A 17,889-nucleotide genomic window follows, 5' to 3' on the forward strand; every position below is an offset into this window, starting at 1 on the left:
TCATCAGCAGGGCTGAGCCCCGAGGCTTTCAGCACCATGCCACGGTGCTGATGTAAATCCCAGGGCTGGTGGTGTTACTGTACTGGGGACAAATGTGTTCTGAAGAATATCTAAATCTGTCAGTGCGATGCCTCAATGCCTTTTTGTTAGCAATAACACGCAGCAGAAGAAAGCTTGTCAAAATTATTTGCATGCCTCTCAATGTTTTGTTCCACTGAAAATGTTACAAAATATAACCCAGTGAAGCTAGACTTCTCATCACTAGTTGTCTACTTTTAAAGATGTTTAAGACATGAATTATGTGATCAATGTAGTTTGCTACAAAGGGAATAAATGCACCCACTGAGGTTGATGTGCTGCTCAGCAGTACTGTAGCTAGAGCTCAGGAAACAGGATGGGGCTCACTCAAGGAAGCAGAAAGGAAAGGAGAGCAACGGGAGAGAAGAAGAAAATGGAAGCAATTCCAACCTTTCCTAAGGACTGGAACAGGGAGGAATATGTTTAAGAATCTCCATTATCATTTAGTCTAGACATGATTTCTTTTTTGCTTATTGCTTCCAGGATCAGGATGAATAGTTTAAGTAATTAGTTTAAAGAGTCTGGATCAATAACTAGTTAAACAAACAATTGTATTCTTGTTTCAAAGCACAGATTTAGTTTTAACTACTTCTGGAAGGTCTTTAGCAATTTGGCTGGGCTTAGTGGTGCTGATAGTGTGCTTTTATATGTTTTTGGTGGCTTTCTTTTTTTACCCCTGTTCTTTTTTTTAATAATATGTCAGAGGAGGGAAATGGCAACCACAGAAGAAAGTCTACTCTTGAGCATGCTGGTGAAGGATACCGATCAGGAAGACAATGGACTGCAGGGGGTTTAGAGTAGATATTGAAGTTTCTGTAATACTTTAAACTCAACCAATCCTTCAGTGCTTGTTAACTATTTGATCCACATGAAATGGCAACTTACAATGCACATATAAAAGCCTCTGTACTGCTGCTCTTTGCTCCTTCCTCCTCCTTTACTGTCAGACTCAGTGAAGTGCTGAAGTAGCTTGCCTAAGGCTATGGATACAATCGATTAGGAGGTTGTAATTAGGAGTCTTAGCCTGCTGGTCATTCTTTTGGTCTGTCTTATCGTGATTTTTCAGAGGAAGAGCCCATCTGAGGTGCTCTTCAGAAAATCCAGGTCAAGATTTTCAGCTCCTAGAAATCTAGGAAACTTAATGTCTAGTCTTAGATTTGGTATTTAAATCCATGTCTTATCAAACCAACATGAAGATGCACCACACTGTGATCATACTGAAACGCAGTAGAGGATCTGATAAAGGAGCAATCCTATAATCTTGAAGAGATAGCCTTTTAGATTCTCCATTGCATATTTTACATTGGTATTTGGTATGTCATGAAGCCCAAAGCATACCCTGCCAGTGAGATCCATAACCAGTCCTTTGGGTTAGCATTCTCAGGCCTTTCACTTCTTAGATATTCATGGAAAGTAGATTTTTCTATTGCATGTCAAGAAAAGACCATGTTTCTTATTAAGGGTGGAATGGTAATATGTCATTTATAAGAATCTTCCATAAGCTTCTAGCAAGGCAAAAAGGTATCTTCAATTTTTGTGATTTTTTTTTTCCTTTTTTTTTTTTTTCCCTTCCTTTTTGGAAGATTGGAAATTTGTTACTTTACTTTCCAACTTCAAGCAATATTCCCTGCACACACATTTTGTGGATCATTATATTCTGTGGACTGTTTTAAGGGGACGCGGTGTGCTTGAAGGCTTGACTTCCCTACACTCTGTCTTCTTTCCTTTTTAAGGTACCTGCAACTGAAAACGTTTCTGGTTGGTGCATGCTGACACATGCAACGCGGCGCGTCTGCCTGTTTACGCGGAGGAGGTGAGCAGAGAGTGGGGCAGGAAGAACAGGTAACAGATGTACAACATTTCTTACACGCTTCTCTACTATTAATATAGGCTGCAAGAGAAGATACTGTGAAAAGGAAGATCCAGGTCTAGGGGTGGGAAAGGGAAAACACATTTTAAACCAACTCCAGCTGCTTTGACCTACTGCATATTTACTTACTGTTCAACACAGGGAGAGTGAAAATAGAAGCCTGAATTGCCGCAAAGGGTTTTCCCTCTGTAGGAAGGCTATTTTCTGCCTCTTCAGCGTGCCAAGATACAGGGCTGTCAGACCAAGCAGAGGGGCTTACACGGCCAGGCAGACCAACGCTGGGCTAGACTTTCAGACCCAGACGTGCAGCCACTTGTTTGTGTCTGGTAGGCACAGAAGTCTTGCTCTCTGCGCAGGCTTTGTGGCAGAGTTTTGTGTTGTGTAAGGCTGGAGAGAGACATCTGAAAACAAAGTGCACCCCAGGGGAGCTCGTGCTGCCGAACCGTCGGAGATGAGTTGGCAGCACACCAGCCCCCAGAATAACGAGACTGAAAATGAGCTCTGACAGGTTAGATGTAATGCTGCAGGGCCCACTGTGCTAGATACCAGCTTCGGTGCTGGCGTGCGGAGGGATTTCAGCTGCGATAGCTTGCACAGGGAGAAGTACTCGTCCCACTGTAGGATGGGAGCAGCAACCTCCTTGAGTGCCGGGACCTCTCCGAAGGCTGGATACAGGAGGCCGTGTTCTCCGAAGCAGGGGTTGGTAGTGAATGCCTCCGCCAAGGGCAGCAACAGGAACAGGTACAGGGCAGCCCACGGGCAGCATGCTAGAGCCCTGGCTTTTCCATGGTGGGACTGAGAGCTTAAGGTTTAGGTTGTTCGGGAAATCCCATTCTAGCTCCAACCCCCATCAGTCCCTGAATCCTGCATCCCATTCTAGCTCCAGCCTACATCAGTCCCTGATTCCTGCCAAATGGATACACCTGGCTTTCTGTGTGTACGACCTTTAGTCCTGAAATAAATTGACATGGGCAAACAGGGACTAAAATGAAACTGCTGAGCTCTGGGACAGCTCTAGAGGTGACTATGCAAACCCAGGAGAGGGTGTGGGTGGAAGTGCACTGCCCAGTGGGTGTTTGGACAGAGGATTACAGCACAGCTAATGTTGTAAATTTGGATAAAGTGTGTTGGCAGAGCTGTGTTTTGACAGGAGCTCACCATGTCCAAGATGATAAAGCAGAGTTGGAAGGAAATGGTTCTGAAATGGTGAACTACTGCCAGACCTGTGTAATGAGAAATATCTGTCAGCTTTTCCATGCACACTGTATTTATGCACTTAAACACTGACTTCACTAGTAAATTTGTAAAAAGCCTACTCCAGTGGAAAACTGAGCCCTGATTACTGTGCCAGTGTATTCCTCGCTCAGAACTTAAGAAAAGAATTCCAACCCCTCCAAGTCTCTTCCAGAATTGAGAAGAATTTAAATACGTGACCCAAATACAGCTCGGTTCCAAGCAAAGCAGCGGTTTAGCTTGCCAGGTGGGGTGGCTGTGTTAGATACTCTCCAGAACAGGGTCCCAACTGCACGAAGAAAAGCTGGGATGTGGGTGATCCAGACTGGGATGATCCAGTATGGCTGTGTTCTCACAGACTGGCTTTTCTGCAGAGAGGAGGCAGAGGGAGAGCAGGGCTTGAGAAATCCTTTTGTTCCCTTTGCTGAAGAGTTCTGCCTGCATGCAAGCTAGAGAAAAAAAGTAAAGGTTGGAGTTGGTGTCCTGAAGGAGTGTTGACTGCAGCGTGGACTGCATGGGACTGAGGGAGGGTGAGGGACAACAGGAGACTGTTGTGTTCTCTTGGTGGGAAAATAAAGGATGTGAGAATGGTACTGCTATGCTTCCACAGCACCAATGCAGCTTGTAGCACAAGTCTGGATATTTCAAGACTTAGCTAAAGGATTAGGAACCTTATTTTTAATGACTTCTACCCCACTCAGCCTTCTGACAATCATCTTGAACTTGAGCTTCATGAAGTTGTTGTGACTCTTCCCAGGAGAAATTTAATTTACAGCGAGCCCTTAGTGTTTTGTGATGGTGGCTGTAAGTACATCTTGTACTTCTCTCTTTTTTAAAGTACTGTGAAGACAGATTTGGTTCATCTTCACCATTCCTAGAATTGCCTGATTATTCACACCAGCTTCTCGCCTCAAAATAATTTATAAGTTCTTACGTCACCTTCTCTCAAGAGCCTCTACATTGATTAATCAACTTTTCTAAGGTGATTAATAGTTTGACAGAGACCAGGTAAAATAACTGCATGAAAACCATCTCTTAGTCCTGTATCAAAATTCCTAACGGAGGAAAGTGACCTTGAGTTCCTCCCCTTCCTATAAAACATGCAAAATCGGTACTGCTGTCCCTATGGAAATAACAGGTCCAAAGGAACTCTTGTTTCCCTTGCTACTGGATTCAAACCACTCACGAGATAGGGATACACTGAAGTATTTTTCCTCTCTTAAGTTTTGAATAAGTTTTTAACAAAAACAGCCCTGCAGATAATCTTGACATTAGTCTTTGAGCCTTTCTTTGTGTTATTCATGATGCAAGTAAAGTCAGGGCCTTGTAATTAGCTAATCCCTGTCGGATTTGCTAGCAGAACATCTGAAGTCCCAACCATCTTTCAAGACCAGATAACGGCAGCAACAAAACATTAATATGGGCTTTGTCTTTAAAAGCAAAATCTTTGAAAATTAGTACTAGAGTCTGAAACGCTCGTTTGTTCAGGACTTTTGCAGATCTAAGCACATGTTGCAGCCTGTTCTAAAGTCTAGTTAGGTTTTCAGCTAAAGGAAACTTTGTTTTTCATGTGGTCTTAAAGAGAGATTTTTCTGGCTTTTAAAGCTGTTTTTCTCTAAGAAAATATATTCAATTGTCTGGCCGCCTTCCCTCAGAAGGTGTCATTGCATTTTTTGTTAAAAAAACCCAAACCTTGCAGTGCCCTGTGAAAAAGAGCTGATGTTTTTCTCACACATGGAGAATGGGATGTACAAGGAGTAAAAGTGATTTACCAAAACTAATGAAGAAAATCCGTGATGGAATTGAGATTAGAATCTTAACCTGTTTCCTTCTCTACACCTTACTCTAGATTTAGGTCAGCTCTTGCTGGGCTGAAGCTAGGATCACTGAAAGCAGTGGCAAGCCTTCCACTAACTTCAAATGCGACAAAAAATTTTGCTAAATATGTCTGAAATAATAGTAATATAGAAGTTCATAATGGTCCTTTTGCTATATCCAGAGCAGGCCACCACTAGCTCACAGGCTGGTTTAGGATTTCTCCATGGCATTCTTCATAATGTAATTTTCATTACATGGCTTGTATTATGTTGAATTCAGAAGACACGTCACACGGACTAACAGCACATCTCAGAAGCAGGAGGGAAAAAAAGCGGGTATCTTCGCTGGCTGTAGGCCAAAGCTTTTTGTCTCTGTGATGATACAAATGTTGGGTGTTAAACTTTACTGGTCATGCAAGATTGCTGTAGTAGAGGTAAAGGGCAAGAGTACCCTGTATTCCCTGATGTGATCGCCGAGTTCAGCACTGATGTAGCATTGGTGGGGGTTCAAAATACGGCTGCCACAGATTATCTGGCTGGATCAGAGAAACGGAGTTTCTGCTTGCAGGATGGGAGAGTTTGCTTTGGGCAGCAGTGGTTCGGAGATTGGTTTAAATACCATCACAAAGAGCAACTTTACGTTCTTGGTGCACAGTTACAAGAAAAGTTTTTAGGATAATATATATGATAATGGCATTAAAAGGAATATGAGCACAGAGAGGAAGGTGAAGCTGCAGTCTCGATTCCAGGAGGTTAGCCTGTGTTAATTCCTTTGTTAATACTGTCAGTAATCAAACCAAGTGTTTTCCAACGTGTATGGATGTAAACTGTTTTTCCTGCAGTGGCTGTTCAGAGAGGAGGAGTGTGTGGAACTGTCTTCTGGATCCGCAGAGTTAATGGCACGTTTTCTGTCCCTTTGGAGAAGGCTGGATTTTATGTTGGTGTGCCCCGGTCCCTGGCCAGGCAGCACCGTGGACAAGTAAGAAAGCAAAACGGGAAAAATCGGAGAGGAACTCCCTCTAACTGTGACACCGCATAGAAAAGTCTGCAGGCTGTCTATTTCACAACAGGTTTGCTTTAAAACTTGATATTTCATCCATCTTATCCATATAGTTCCTGCAGGTAACAGTCAGGAGTTACGCATTCGTATGTCATGAAAACCACTTGATAGTTCTGTGGCATACATTTTTTTATTGCTAGGTGTGGGGGACTATTTGTGGCTCTGAGGTTTGGCACTGTCAACAGGGAAACTAAGGCACAACAGATTATGGGTGTACAAGACAGACAGAGTGTGTAAGGCTTCCCTAGGTGGATTTGGGCAAAACATGATGCTGCGTGAAGGGAGAACAGAAGGAAGGTGGCAGAGCATGGAGGTGGGAAAAACTGCAGAACAGCAGGAACAGAGACTGGGAGGGACTAGTAGATTTGTAGAGGCAATAGAAGAGAGGCAGAGGAAAAGCAGAAGCCAAGTGCCTATGGAAGCAAATGAAATACTGGGTATGATAAAAGCCAGAAGAGCCTGGCAGGGCTAGATCAGCACTAGGAGGAAGGAGTTAACAGCACCTGCTGCAGCACTTACTCTGCTGTTGGCCTCTCATACACCACTGGTACCACTGCTTTGTCCATGTCAGTCTTCAAAATATGCAGAGAAAATTCCAGTTCAGCCTCCAGTGATTTACTGTGTTTCTGTGTCTTTTCTTCTGGCTCTGAATTCTCCAGGGGGCCCAAAGGGCAGCAAAGGGCTTAAACAACAACTTTTTTTTCTTTTTTAAACTTTCTCCATCAAAATACATGGTCTTTTCCAGCATTAGTCTGAAGCCTCATTTAGTAGAGGAAACTTTGCATTTAATCCACAGACCTATTAGGGAAACAGCACAGCAGGAAACTAGTTAGACTGGTGAGTAGAAAATAGACTTGCTAATAAACCTCTTGTTCTCATTACAGTCCCAAGATGCTGAACATTTTTTGTTTTAATAAACAGAAGCTGGTGAATTTGGATGACACTTTTTTCTTTTCCCTTAGATTAATACCTTGCCGTCTGGTTCAAAGGCAAGAAAATGAGGTATTTCAGACAGAATTGTACATTTCTTGTATACAACTCATCCCTTTGCTTGACACTATAATCACAAAGAAAACAAAAACTTGGCTTTTTTGTATCAGTGTAACTTTGTTGTCTGGTACGTCTTGGTATGGCATAAATAAAAGGAGGACAAGGCCCTGGAGATTCTGTTTCACTCATCGTTTTGTCCTTTCATCTCACCAGTCCTTGTTTTAGGATATGTCTGTCTAGAGCCAAATTTCAGTTTGTTCTTTATGCCTGTTGTTTTTTGGAGACCTATTTCTATGAGCATGTCCGTGACTATTTGTGCTTTCCTTAGAAGCTGAGAAATACCAGCTTGGCGATATCTCTCTCAGAGCTGCCACAAAAGGGCTGAAGTGCAAAGAGTGATACACCTAAGAAAATTGCATGGAGCTTTTTCTTAGATGCAATATCAAGGCAAAGAGGTAAAAAAAAAATTTTTAAATGTTTATTTCATCTGGGCACTGGCGTGAACTGGTATCTGTGGGAGCAAGAGGAGCTTGGGGGTAGGAGCAGTTAGTGTTATTAAAGCCCTGACAAGCATCTATTTGTGAAGGTTTGGAATTCCTCCAGATGTTTCTCCCCCCCTCCCCACCACGGACGTGGTAAAGTCTGTGTCCAGTTTGGGTTTGGAACTTGGATATCCTGATCCCCAGATCTCAGCTTACGCCATTTCTTTTCATTCTTCTTCCCCAGCATATCTTGGATGTAGCTACAATAAGTGAAAAAACCCTTCACACAGGTTCAAAGGGCAGTGCTTATATGAGGCTACTGAATGTGTAAGTCGTCTGTCAGACCTGTGTCGGGGCTCTGAGGGCACTAGTACCCCTAAGGGCCCTAAGCAGTCTTGCCTGGGACCCCCATGGTGAGGAGTCCTGGTCCTGCTCAGCCTGGGGCACTGAGCCCTTGCCCGAGCCACGCTGCCGTGTGCAGGTCCCAGCCCTGTTCCTGAATTCCTGTCTGCATTTCCTGGATTGACCTTGGACCTGGCTGGTTTTTCTACCTACCTACCAAAATGCTAAACACGGATAGTTTATTGGACTAAGTTAAACAGTGGTTTTGCAAAAGAAAGGTGTTTCTCTGCTCAGTGCACACCTTGGCAGGGTCCTTTGGGCAGTAGGGGTGCTAACATCGAGAATAATGCTTGGCTGGAAAGATCTTCTGGATCGGGTGAGCTGCCGTTAGGGAAATCAATAGCTTTGGAGCCTTCGTGACTATATATGTCAGTGTTGGTAAGTGTCTCAAGATTGTTTCTTATTGTTCCGTATTTTTTGTTTTAACATGCAAACCCATCTCTGCATTGTAGCTAGGTTTCGGGATCACATCAAAGAACATAAGTGGGTTAAGTTTCATTTTCACCAGAAAGAAGGAACTCATAAGCTTGTATCTGTGTAAAAAAAGAAATTAATCTATTTTGGAAGTGGCAGGATAGTTTCAGACACAGAACAATAACATAAACGCTGCCAGTCCGCTGGCATGTGGGACAGCAGTACCTACCATCAGACCCAGGGGGGTGTAGAAGGCACACGTGGATGTTGCCTATATTCCCTGAAACAGGGTCTTAGGAAAACTCATTGGTTTCTTTTGATTCTAATCAGTATTTGTCTATTAGTCTTAGTCATAATATTACTGATTTTAATAGCAATCACAGTCTGTCAGTTCTCACATAAACCATCGCAGATTTTTATTAATCTCATGTTATAACCTGGATACTTCATAAACACCCTACCAAAGGATGTCTTGCTTTCTTAATGAGAGACCTTACATTAGATAACTGAAAATCAGATCCAGTGTAAGGACAAAGACCTTGCAAGCTTTTTAAGCACTTCTAAGGGTAAATCTTGTTTCTTCTGGAATTGATGGGTGTAATTTTCTTTTGATTTCAGAGTTCTAAAAAGGAATTTCGTATTTTCCTGTTCCATTCACAGAATTAAAAGAGGGACTAGCACTGGCGAAAATGTAGCCCTGCTGCCGGCTCGATGAATTTGCTGGCCAGTTTTGCATGTTCATGTAAACAGTGGGACTGGCAGGCAGCACCAGAAGCTACGTGCAGGGTGTGAGATCCTACGGTTCTGTTTACTTCAGAGAGTTTTGGCTGTAGGAAGATGGAAATTGCCGCAGGGGGTTGTAGCAAGAGCCACATCTCATCCTTCCTCCAGTCTCAAAGAGCAGCCACCTACCTTTTAAATACTCTTGAGGAGAGCGGTTACAGAGGTACCTGTCTAAAGAGAGAGCTCACAGTTGTGGGTGAATGTCTGACACGGACCACATTTACGCCTATCTTTTATCCTGTTCGTATAACTATAGTGTTCTCTCTGAGGCAAACTGTCAGTCACTTGTCATCGCTCCAGTGGCTTCAGTGGAGCTGTGACAATTAATCCCTCTGAGAGGCTGCTCTGCTCTTTCTGCACCAGGCTGTTTCTGAAACGCGCTCACCTTTCTAGCTCTTGTTCCGTTTGCAGTCCGTGAAGGCACAGGGCTATCATCCCCTGACCTCATGTGCCAAGATTCAGACAGCTTGATTGAGGCACTTGATTTAGGCATCAAGAACTGTCTTATGAAGGGATTTCCTCTCCAGTCTGCAGACAGAATTGGTTACAGCCACTGAGGGATCCAGGGCATCGAAGGGAGGCACCGTCCTCTCCCCGCTGGCTGCAGAGGGGCCCTAAGCGGCCTCAGAAGGTAATTCTGGAGTTGTTGCTTTAGTTTTGTTCACCAGCTTGAGACGGGCTGTGTAGCCCATCAGCAGTGTGTCAGCACGTCCTTGTGTGCCTCACGCAGGGCTGCACACCAGGGGTCTGCCCCTGCACAGGACAAGGGGTGACCTTGGCTGTAAAGTCCTTTCCAATGCAGGGCTGCACAGAGCATCAGTTTTCTGAGCCCTCTGTGGGACTTAACTGCATCAAATACAAACCTGAGGGGTATTTAGGTGGCCTTAATCACATCCTAAAACCATTAGGAGGAGTTTTTCAACTTCTTGAAACCCTGATAAGGTAGACCTTGCCCTGTCTGTAACAGACAGTTTTGTCAATATGTTCAAATTAGGTGGCTAATTTTGCCTTAGGGTAAAATGATGTATGAAATTCCCCCATCATCTGATACCAGCAAGGAGTCTGTAACTTCTTTCTTGTTCATTTTCATCCAGTTCATGTGCCTGAGTTGCAACTTGATTTATTTTCTTCAGGGTTAGGGCTTCCTTAAGGCCACCTTCTTCTTGCCATCTTTCCACTAAAACCAGTTGGTTTGCTGGAGAACAGCAATGAGATCACCCAATTTGTAACTCTTTTCAGAAGCCTTATACATTCTGTGAGGTTGGTTACTCTGCGTTTATTTTCATTGCCAATTTGATTATCTTGGTCTTTCATACTTCTCTTTCCTTACTGGAAGTTACAGCTCTGAAGTTCGTATCTCCACAATATGAGCTCTGAGACAAATAAATCAGTTGGCTTCTTTGCAGTGTCTCTGCTTGGATTAGTTGCTCTCTGTCCTTCACACAAGGACTTGTAGCATCAGGCCCAGATTAGCTTTTCTTGATTGCATCATCTGTCTTGTAAAAGACATCCGCTTCTTTTTCTTGCTGCTCTCAGCATGCTACATATAAACTGGTGTTCATGAAGATGGCTGTGAGAGTCAATCCTTAGGAGAATTTTCTCTTGAACAGTGTAAGCAGCCCAGAATTCCTTTTGAAGCCCAAGGATGCGACTGTTTAGGTTAGAGAATGTGAAACTCTCGAGAGAAAATTAGCACTCTTTTATACTATTCAAAGTAACTTAATCACTGGTGATTAATAATAAGCCGTGCTATTTGTTGGACAGGTTCTGTCTTTGAGGGCATGGGAATGAAGACTTTGGCAACAGAAAGACAAGAGACAACTACATTTATATAATTCAGGGAAGAGGTTTCTCTGAGGAGACATAACCAGAGGCTCTAACTGTCTTCAAGGTAACCTAGTATATATCCCTTACTTTGTTAATTCCTTTCCTGTGGGATAGTGTAATCTATTTCATATGGTGATAGGACAGAGAATGATGACCTAAAACTAAAGCAGCAAAAACTTAAGCTAAATATCAGTACAATTATTCCGGAGCGCTGAAAGTTAGCACCAAGCAAACGCACAAATGGTGGAGGGATTAACTACCGTTTCTTAAGGGAATCAAAACTAGCAAAAGTTAAGGCTGACATACTAACCCACCAATGTTAGCTAGAACAGATTTAGTGTATGAGAGAAAGCGTCAGTGTTTTAGAGAGGCAAAGCACTCTGCACAGATGTTGGAGTGAAAAAGCATCCCCTTCCTTGGCAGTGCTGGTGGGGCGGTACATTTGTATCACTGCAGCAACCACTGCCAGGCTTGGCGTTACTTTTTTGTCATTAGGTGGCCAGGGAACATGTTGGATGGGAGCAAAACTCCCAAAAGCATAAGGGAGCACAGGTTTGATTTTGTTTGTGGAAACAAATAAAACCAGATACAGACCAGATTTTATTTTCTGAAGGGAGTAAACCTAAAAATGAGTTTAGCTGATTGCCATCCAGCAAAGTAACTTAGCAGAGTAAAGTTATTTAGAGGTCAATAGCAAGAAGTTTAAAAGAAACGGTAATATTTCAAGGCCAAGGACTCAGAAGTTAGGAGGCAGTAGAATTACTGTTTCTCAGAAATGGGAATTTGTTGAATATGTATGCTGGAGTACAAGACTGCCAGCTCAAGCCGGCAGTAGATTTTGGTCTGTTTCAGTCTTGGTCAATCACATTTAGGATCAGGGGTAACTGACATGGCTAAAACCCCTAGCCTAAAAGTAAAGATGGCCAAAACAATTCCGTCTGTACAGGTTTTCTTCTGTGGCATACTGGCTGAGCTGAGCAGAAGCATCTACCTAACATTTTAAAGGTCATATTTGTGCATATCCTATGTATCTCCATCTCTGGGATTGAAAGGTGAAATGCTGTTGTTTATTTTCCTTGCTGCTTTTAGATGCTTCAGGTTTTGGGTTTGATTTTGCTAATTCAACCTTCTGGAGTCCCCTTAATTCTGGTGAGTGCTTATGTTTTCAAAAGGTTTCAGAAACCACTCTCTGCGGCATCTTCTGAAGCACTTCTTTAGTGTTAAGTTTATTTTCCAAAGACCTGAATATTCCAGTATCACTATTATAAACCATACGTAATTATATGTATCAGTGACAGCAGGAATTAAATCAGAAGAATTCAGGCTGGTCTGTCTTCATAGTGAAAGAGTGATGAAAGGACACTGGAGGAACTGGGAGGATTGTTTCTCTGGGTATAGTCCTTTGGAAGTGTAACCCATTTTTAGCTCTCTTGGTGCTGTTGCTCAGCAGAACTGCAAACAAATTGGTCTCTAACACCTTATTTACGGGTCTGTTTACCACTGAGAATTCTGCTGGTGTCAAGATGCAAAGCTGCAAAGGGGCTTGGTCCGGCGTGGTCTGTCTTGAAGCTGCTTTGCGCTCAAGAAATCCTGTATCTTACAATATATCAAACTGAAAACAACCCGATAAATCAAACCTGAGGGAAGGACTTCAGTTCCTTCTTCGCTTAGGTGGAAGGTTGAAGTTGTCCAGGTAAATCTCGCTCTTCTGAAGCCACGAAAATGTGCCGTGAAATAACCTTAAATACTAAGTTTTATGCTGAAGGTTGTACTTAACCATACCTGTCAGGTATAACGCAGGACACATTTCAGCTCCCTGATTAAAGATGGTGCTAGGAGTGGGCCAGGCTTAGGTCTGTTTGGGTGGGCAAAAATGGGTTGTAAGGAAAGGAAAGGTTAAAATATCCCCTTATTTATGTGGAAAAACATGAACTGAACAATGTCATACTGGACCTGAAAAGCCAGTCCGTGGGGCAGACTATAACCACAAAGGTATAAATTAGTATGTGATCAAAATTACTATGTGATCAAAAGAAATGAAGTGGCTTAGAAAATTATTTCCTGTCAACTGAGCTGCAGTAACAGTTCACGTGCCCATTTTCGATCTGCACCGGTGGTGAGCTACCATCCACTTCACACACGGAGGGCTCAGGGTGAGTGCGCACTCCATTATACAAGTCAGCAGCCAGGTGGAAGTGTGCAGTGACATACTCATTCTCAGCTGTGAGCCTGTACTTTAGGATGACGAATGACTATAAAATGCAGATTAACCACTATTAGTGATAGGGAGAAGAATCAGGTTACTGATTTATTTTTTTCCCCCGCTTAGGTTTTATGCAGGTCAGCTGAATTTGATAGGAACTCATGTTTTACTGTTTAGCAACAAAGGCAGAGAAGAAGCAGAGATACCCCTCAGTCCATGGCGGGTACGTACCGTTACGAAAGCCATCAGTGGTACCTGGCGATCTGTCCTTGTCAGGGTCCCCCAGCATGGCTGTTCCTTTGGAGAGCTTGCCCAGCCCTGGGGTGCAGAGCAGCTGCTGGGGGAAGCAGCGCTGCCCGGCCGGGCACCAGGCTCTTTGCTGCCCTTTGCTGACTGGGCGGATCCATTTAACATCCAGCTCAACTGGGCTGTTTTCCACTGGAACACTGGTAGCAAGGGAAGTCCCAGTGTGTGCTTAGGCGCTCCTGTGCACCCCCATCCTGCACAGTTATTAATTTATTGGCTATGTTAGAGAAGGTGGCAGCTGCTGGTTTTAATTTGAATACGGTGCTGGTTTCTCTCAAGGAGGCTTTGTCCCCATATTAGGGAGGATCAGAAAGAATTCTGTACTGGAACCATCTCATGATACTTTTACTACATCCTACTCATCTTTTTGGTTTTTTTCTGGCAGAGGGTTACATACGTTAACTATCTTTTGGCAAATCATTATTTTTTCCAGTTTATCGTTTCATATGTTTGAAACTCAAGCTATTGACAGCCTTCCCTTTTATTCGTTTTGTCTAAATATGTTTTAGAGTTGCTTGCAAGTGTTAAGAACACACGCAGACATCCCCTGTTAGGAAACATGGGGGAATACATCACGGTCTCCTCTTTTTTTCTTTCCTCTCAGACACAGTCACACACACTTTACCATTATTATCTGGTCATGGTGGAGAAACAGAATGAAAATAAGTGGAAAGAGATAAAATAAATATGCTCCAAACCCATTTTTTGGTAAGTTACTTAATATGGCCGTATGGAGACGGCAGTTGTCTGAGGGTGAGGTGTGAGATATACGGGGCGTAATTGTTTAACAGAAGCAAGCATGTATTCCAGCATGCTCAGAACACTGGCCTGGGAACCTGCTTCCCATTACGCTTCAAGCAGTTCCCTGGACAATTAAATCTGCAGTTACGTTACATTCCTCAATTCCTCATTTGTGTCTCATTTTCAGTGATGGTTTTCATCGCTCTGCGAAAGAATTTGAGGTTTTGGTTTCCTGGCAAAGAAAGCCAACAGACTATATAAATTTTTCACAGTTTGTACATGTTCAACAAGTGACTCTCCATTTCAGGAGAATTTCACCAGAACTGCTAGATTTGAGATCCCAGCGCAAGGTGGCTGTGGGGCAAATTACAGCCTGGTCACTCTTAGGTGAGTAAAGCACTGAGGTAGGAGAGGTCTGTTCTCACCCCGTTAAGGTTTAACTCTGTGTTCCCTTCTTGCAGTGCCATGGAAACAGCAAAATTGCAGTAATTCCTTTTGGCTGGGTCTTTTGAGTCCCGCCAGTGATTGTAAACCTTCAGAGTTCACGCCTGTTGATAAAGAGTTTCAGAAGAATGCAGGAGACTGGTAAATCCGTTAGTGCACGATGTTAGGGAGCAGGAGAGACCTTCATGTCACAGTACAAGTTAAAGGTCACGTACTTGGAGGGGCAGCATCCCCACCGCACCACGGCCGCGGTGGCTGGGGGCACTGCTTTCTGCGCCCCTTCCTCTCCGACTGCCTCTTCCTTTCAAACCCAGCACCTTCCCAGGGAGGGCTAAAAGGAGGCAGGTGCGTGCATTTTGTTACTGCTGGTGGTTTGAGAACACACCTTTGGTCATTGCTAGCCAGCTTTCAGGCTGTTAAAGAGAAAACTCTGAAGTACCGGCCATCGGGTCAGTACTGTCCTACTAGTAAAGAAGAAAAAGCTGTGCAGTTTCTAGAAATGACACAGCCAGTTTATTTTGTATGTTTTTCAGACATTTTGTGAGCCACATAGCAAGGGTTGGGCAAGTCCCACTGAATCTCAGTATTAAGGATAAGAGAATAATGTAAACACAAATTCCTTGACAAAGGCTAGCAGCCAGATTCTGCTGTCTGCTTCACTGGAGTAAAACGTAGGGACTTCAGTGAAATCAGCAGACTTACTCTACTTTTACACTCAGTTAACAGAATTTGGCCCGAAGAGACTGAAAGAACTGATGTATCACTTTTATTTAGTTGAATATAACTGTTAGGCTCTGTTCAGGAGAATATTTTAATCGGGCCCCATATAATGTTGCCTGTACTTTATGACTAATTTCTACAGCAATACTAATTTGATTCTGTAGCAATATATTGACTAAGAAGGAATTAAATTGCTTGCCAGGATAATGGGGTGAAGAGAGAACTTAGTAGGAGGGGTAAGTATGGCAGATTTCATTGATCACAAGAATACTAACTATAATACAATATAACAAAGTTCCTATAAGAACAGTAAGTAAGGAGTTTAATATATCACTAGCAGGTATGAGCTACTTAATCTGCTGCAAGACATTGTGCTTTTGTCTGCTTGGAAGTCAGGCTCCATCTCGCCCGACATAAAAATTGTTTGAGAGCCTCGAGCCATTAGCTCATAAAGAACACAGGAAATAATGTTGTTATTGTAGTACTTCTGCTAATTTCATCTCCATATCATTGCCATGCTAAATCAGAAAAAAAACCAACGTTAAAAGATGTAAATTGTTCTTAAAATCAAGGGGGAGAGTGTTTGTGCAGTTTTATTGTTGGGTTTTTTATAACATTATGGATGATGTTGGTAAACTCATATTAAGTGGAAAGTGGTTTTACTTCTTCCCCTGCAGGTTTTACAATTATTAAAATACAGAGGTTATAATGTAATTTATTTAAATCTGTTCTGAGGAGTGTAGAATAAAATATTAAAAATTACTCAGACCTGCTGAGTTTTTGAGGATCCTTTCAAAAAGATTTCTAAGTGTCTGAATGAATCCAGGAAGATTAAGTATCAGAAATACACTGCTTAAATAATGAGCTTGTAATTGCAGCTTTTATGTACTAGGAACAGGCATTTTTGTCATTTGCTCTTCTTAGCCGAGATGGAAGCTGCCTCCCCTTAATTCACATTTACTCTACCATGGAAGATAGTTTATACAGAGCACTGAGGCTCCGCTTGCTTAAACGGTGAGGCTGTAACAGCAAACTGGATCAACAAACATTTGTTTGCAATTCATTAGTGTAATTCTTATTTCAGATGCCTAATATGTCAGATAGGAGACCAAGATCAAAATTTATTGCTGGTGTAAGCAGATGTAAATCCACTGGTCTGAAAAGGTTAAAAGATCACTGGAAACCATCCCAGTACAATCTTGGAATAACAGAACTCCTTTTGCATCGCACATTTCTTTGAAACCCAGCCCTCCTTCTCACCCCCCCCCCAAAAAAGCAGATGTCGTGCAAGCCTTCCAAAGAGCCACGTTCTTGGACCTGGGTCAGGAAAGGATTTGAGGATGATGAAGAAAAAATAATGGAGCTTCCCTTTGTCCGTCCAGCTGCTCCCTTTGTGGAGCAGAGCCAGCACAGCTCATCCTCCCTGGGGTGCTGGGGGCTCGTGCGGCACCTTTCACCCCCTGGTTGCAAAGCGTTTAAGCTGCAGTGACAGCACAAAGCGTGCCTGTAAGATGGTGGCACCTCTGCACAATCTTTTCCCGTACAGGGTGTTGTAGTTTAACTCCCACCAGCAACTCGCCCCCCGCCAGCCGCTTGCTCACTGCCCCCAGTGGGATGGGGGAGGGAATCGGAAGGGTAAAAGTGAGAAAGTGTCTCATCCTGGGGTGAGATAAAGGCAGTTTAACAGGTAAAGCAAAAGCAAAGCAGAACAGGGAATTCATTCACCGCGTCCCATGGGCAGGTCTCAGCCCCCCCAGGAGAGCAGGGCTGCATCTGCGCAACCGGGAATTGGGAAGACAAATGCCATCGCTCCGAACGTCCCCCCTCCTCCTTCTTCCCCCAGCTTTTTATTGCTGAGCATGACGTTCTGTGGCATGGCCAGCTCGGGCCAGCTGTCCCGGCTGTGTCCCCTCCCGTTCCCTGTGCCCCCAGCCCTCTCACTGGCAGGGCCTGTGAAACTGCAAAGCCCTTGGCTCTTATAAACATTACCAACAACAGCTAAACCCATCAGTTATCAGCATTATTCTCACAGGGAATCCAGAACACAGCACCGCAGCAGCTACTAAGACAAAAATCAACTATCGCAGCCAAAACCCGGACAGAGGGGAAAGAGCAGAGAGGACCGAAAGATGAGATTTCTGCACGATCGCGTGTATTTGGTGCTGCACGGGGTAGGTAGGTTAATGCACACCCTTTGGTGTGCATGTGGTGATTGCAGGTGCATCTTTTGTGCGCAGTTTTCTATATAAAAATTAAAAATTTTATGTCTTGGGTCTCCTGTTGAAAGCAGCAGGACTCATGGCTTTGCTGATGACAGTGTGAGCCCTGCCCCAAACAGCAATACAGCTGACTTGAATCCCCTCTGCTTTTTGAATCTGTACCCGACCTGTGGTGGTTCTCATGTAACTTTTTTATCTTTTTTTTAATTATTTTTTTAAATCTCTTTTTCCTCTGTCTGCTCCACCGCCTGTGAATAGGCTGGATCTGTTGCAATGGGGGGAGCCCCACCACCCTGCGCA

At 43.5% G+C, this 17,889-nt stretch overlaps 1 protein-coding gene across 4 annotated transcripts in view; it reads left to right on the top strand.

The window, feature by feature from the left end:
* Nucleotides 1–17,889, top strand: part of C14H8orf48 (chromosome 14 C8orf48 homolog) — a 114,275-nt gene that overhangs the window by 79,177 nt on the left and 17,209 nt on the right. For all 4 annotated transcript variants that reach the window (XM_056359256.1, XM_056359263.1, XM_056359260.1 and 1 more), the window contains 6 exons: nt 1,812–1,920; nt 5,841–7,060; nt 7,377–11,020; nt 13,286–13,382; nt 14,070–14,173; nt 14,514–17,541. The gene's annotated coding sequence lies outside the window, so the exon portion shown is untranslated. The remainder of the gene's footprint in view (nt 1–1,811; nt 1,921–5,840; nt 7,061–7,376; nt 11,021–13,285; nt 13,383–14,069; nt 14,174–14,513; nt 17,542–17,889) is intronic.

This window comes from Falco biarmicus, chromosome 14, assembly GCF_023638135.1.
Source record: "Falco biarmicus isolate bFalBia1 chromosome 14, bFalBia1.pri, whole genome shotgun sequence".
NCBI lineage: Eukaryota > Metazoa > Chordata > Aves > Falconiformes > Falconidae > Falco > Falco biarmicus.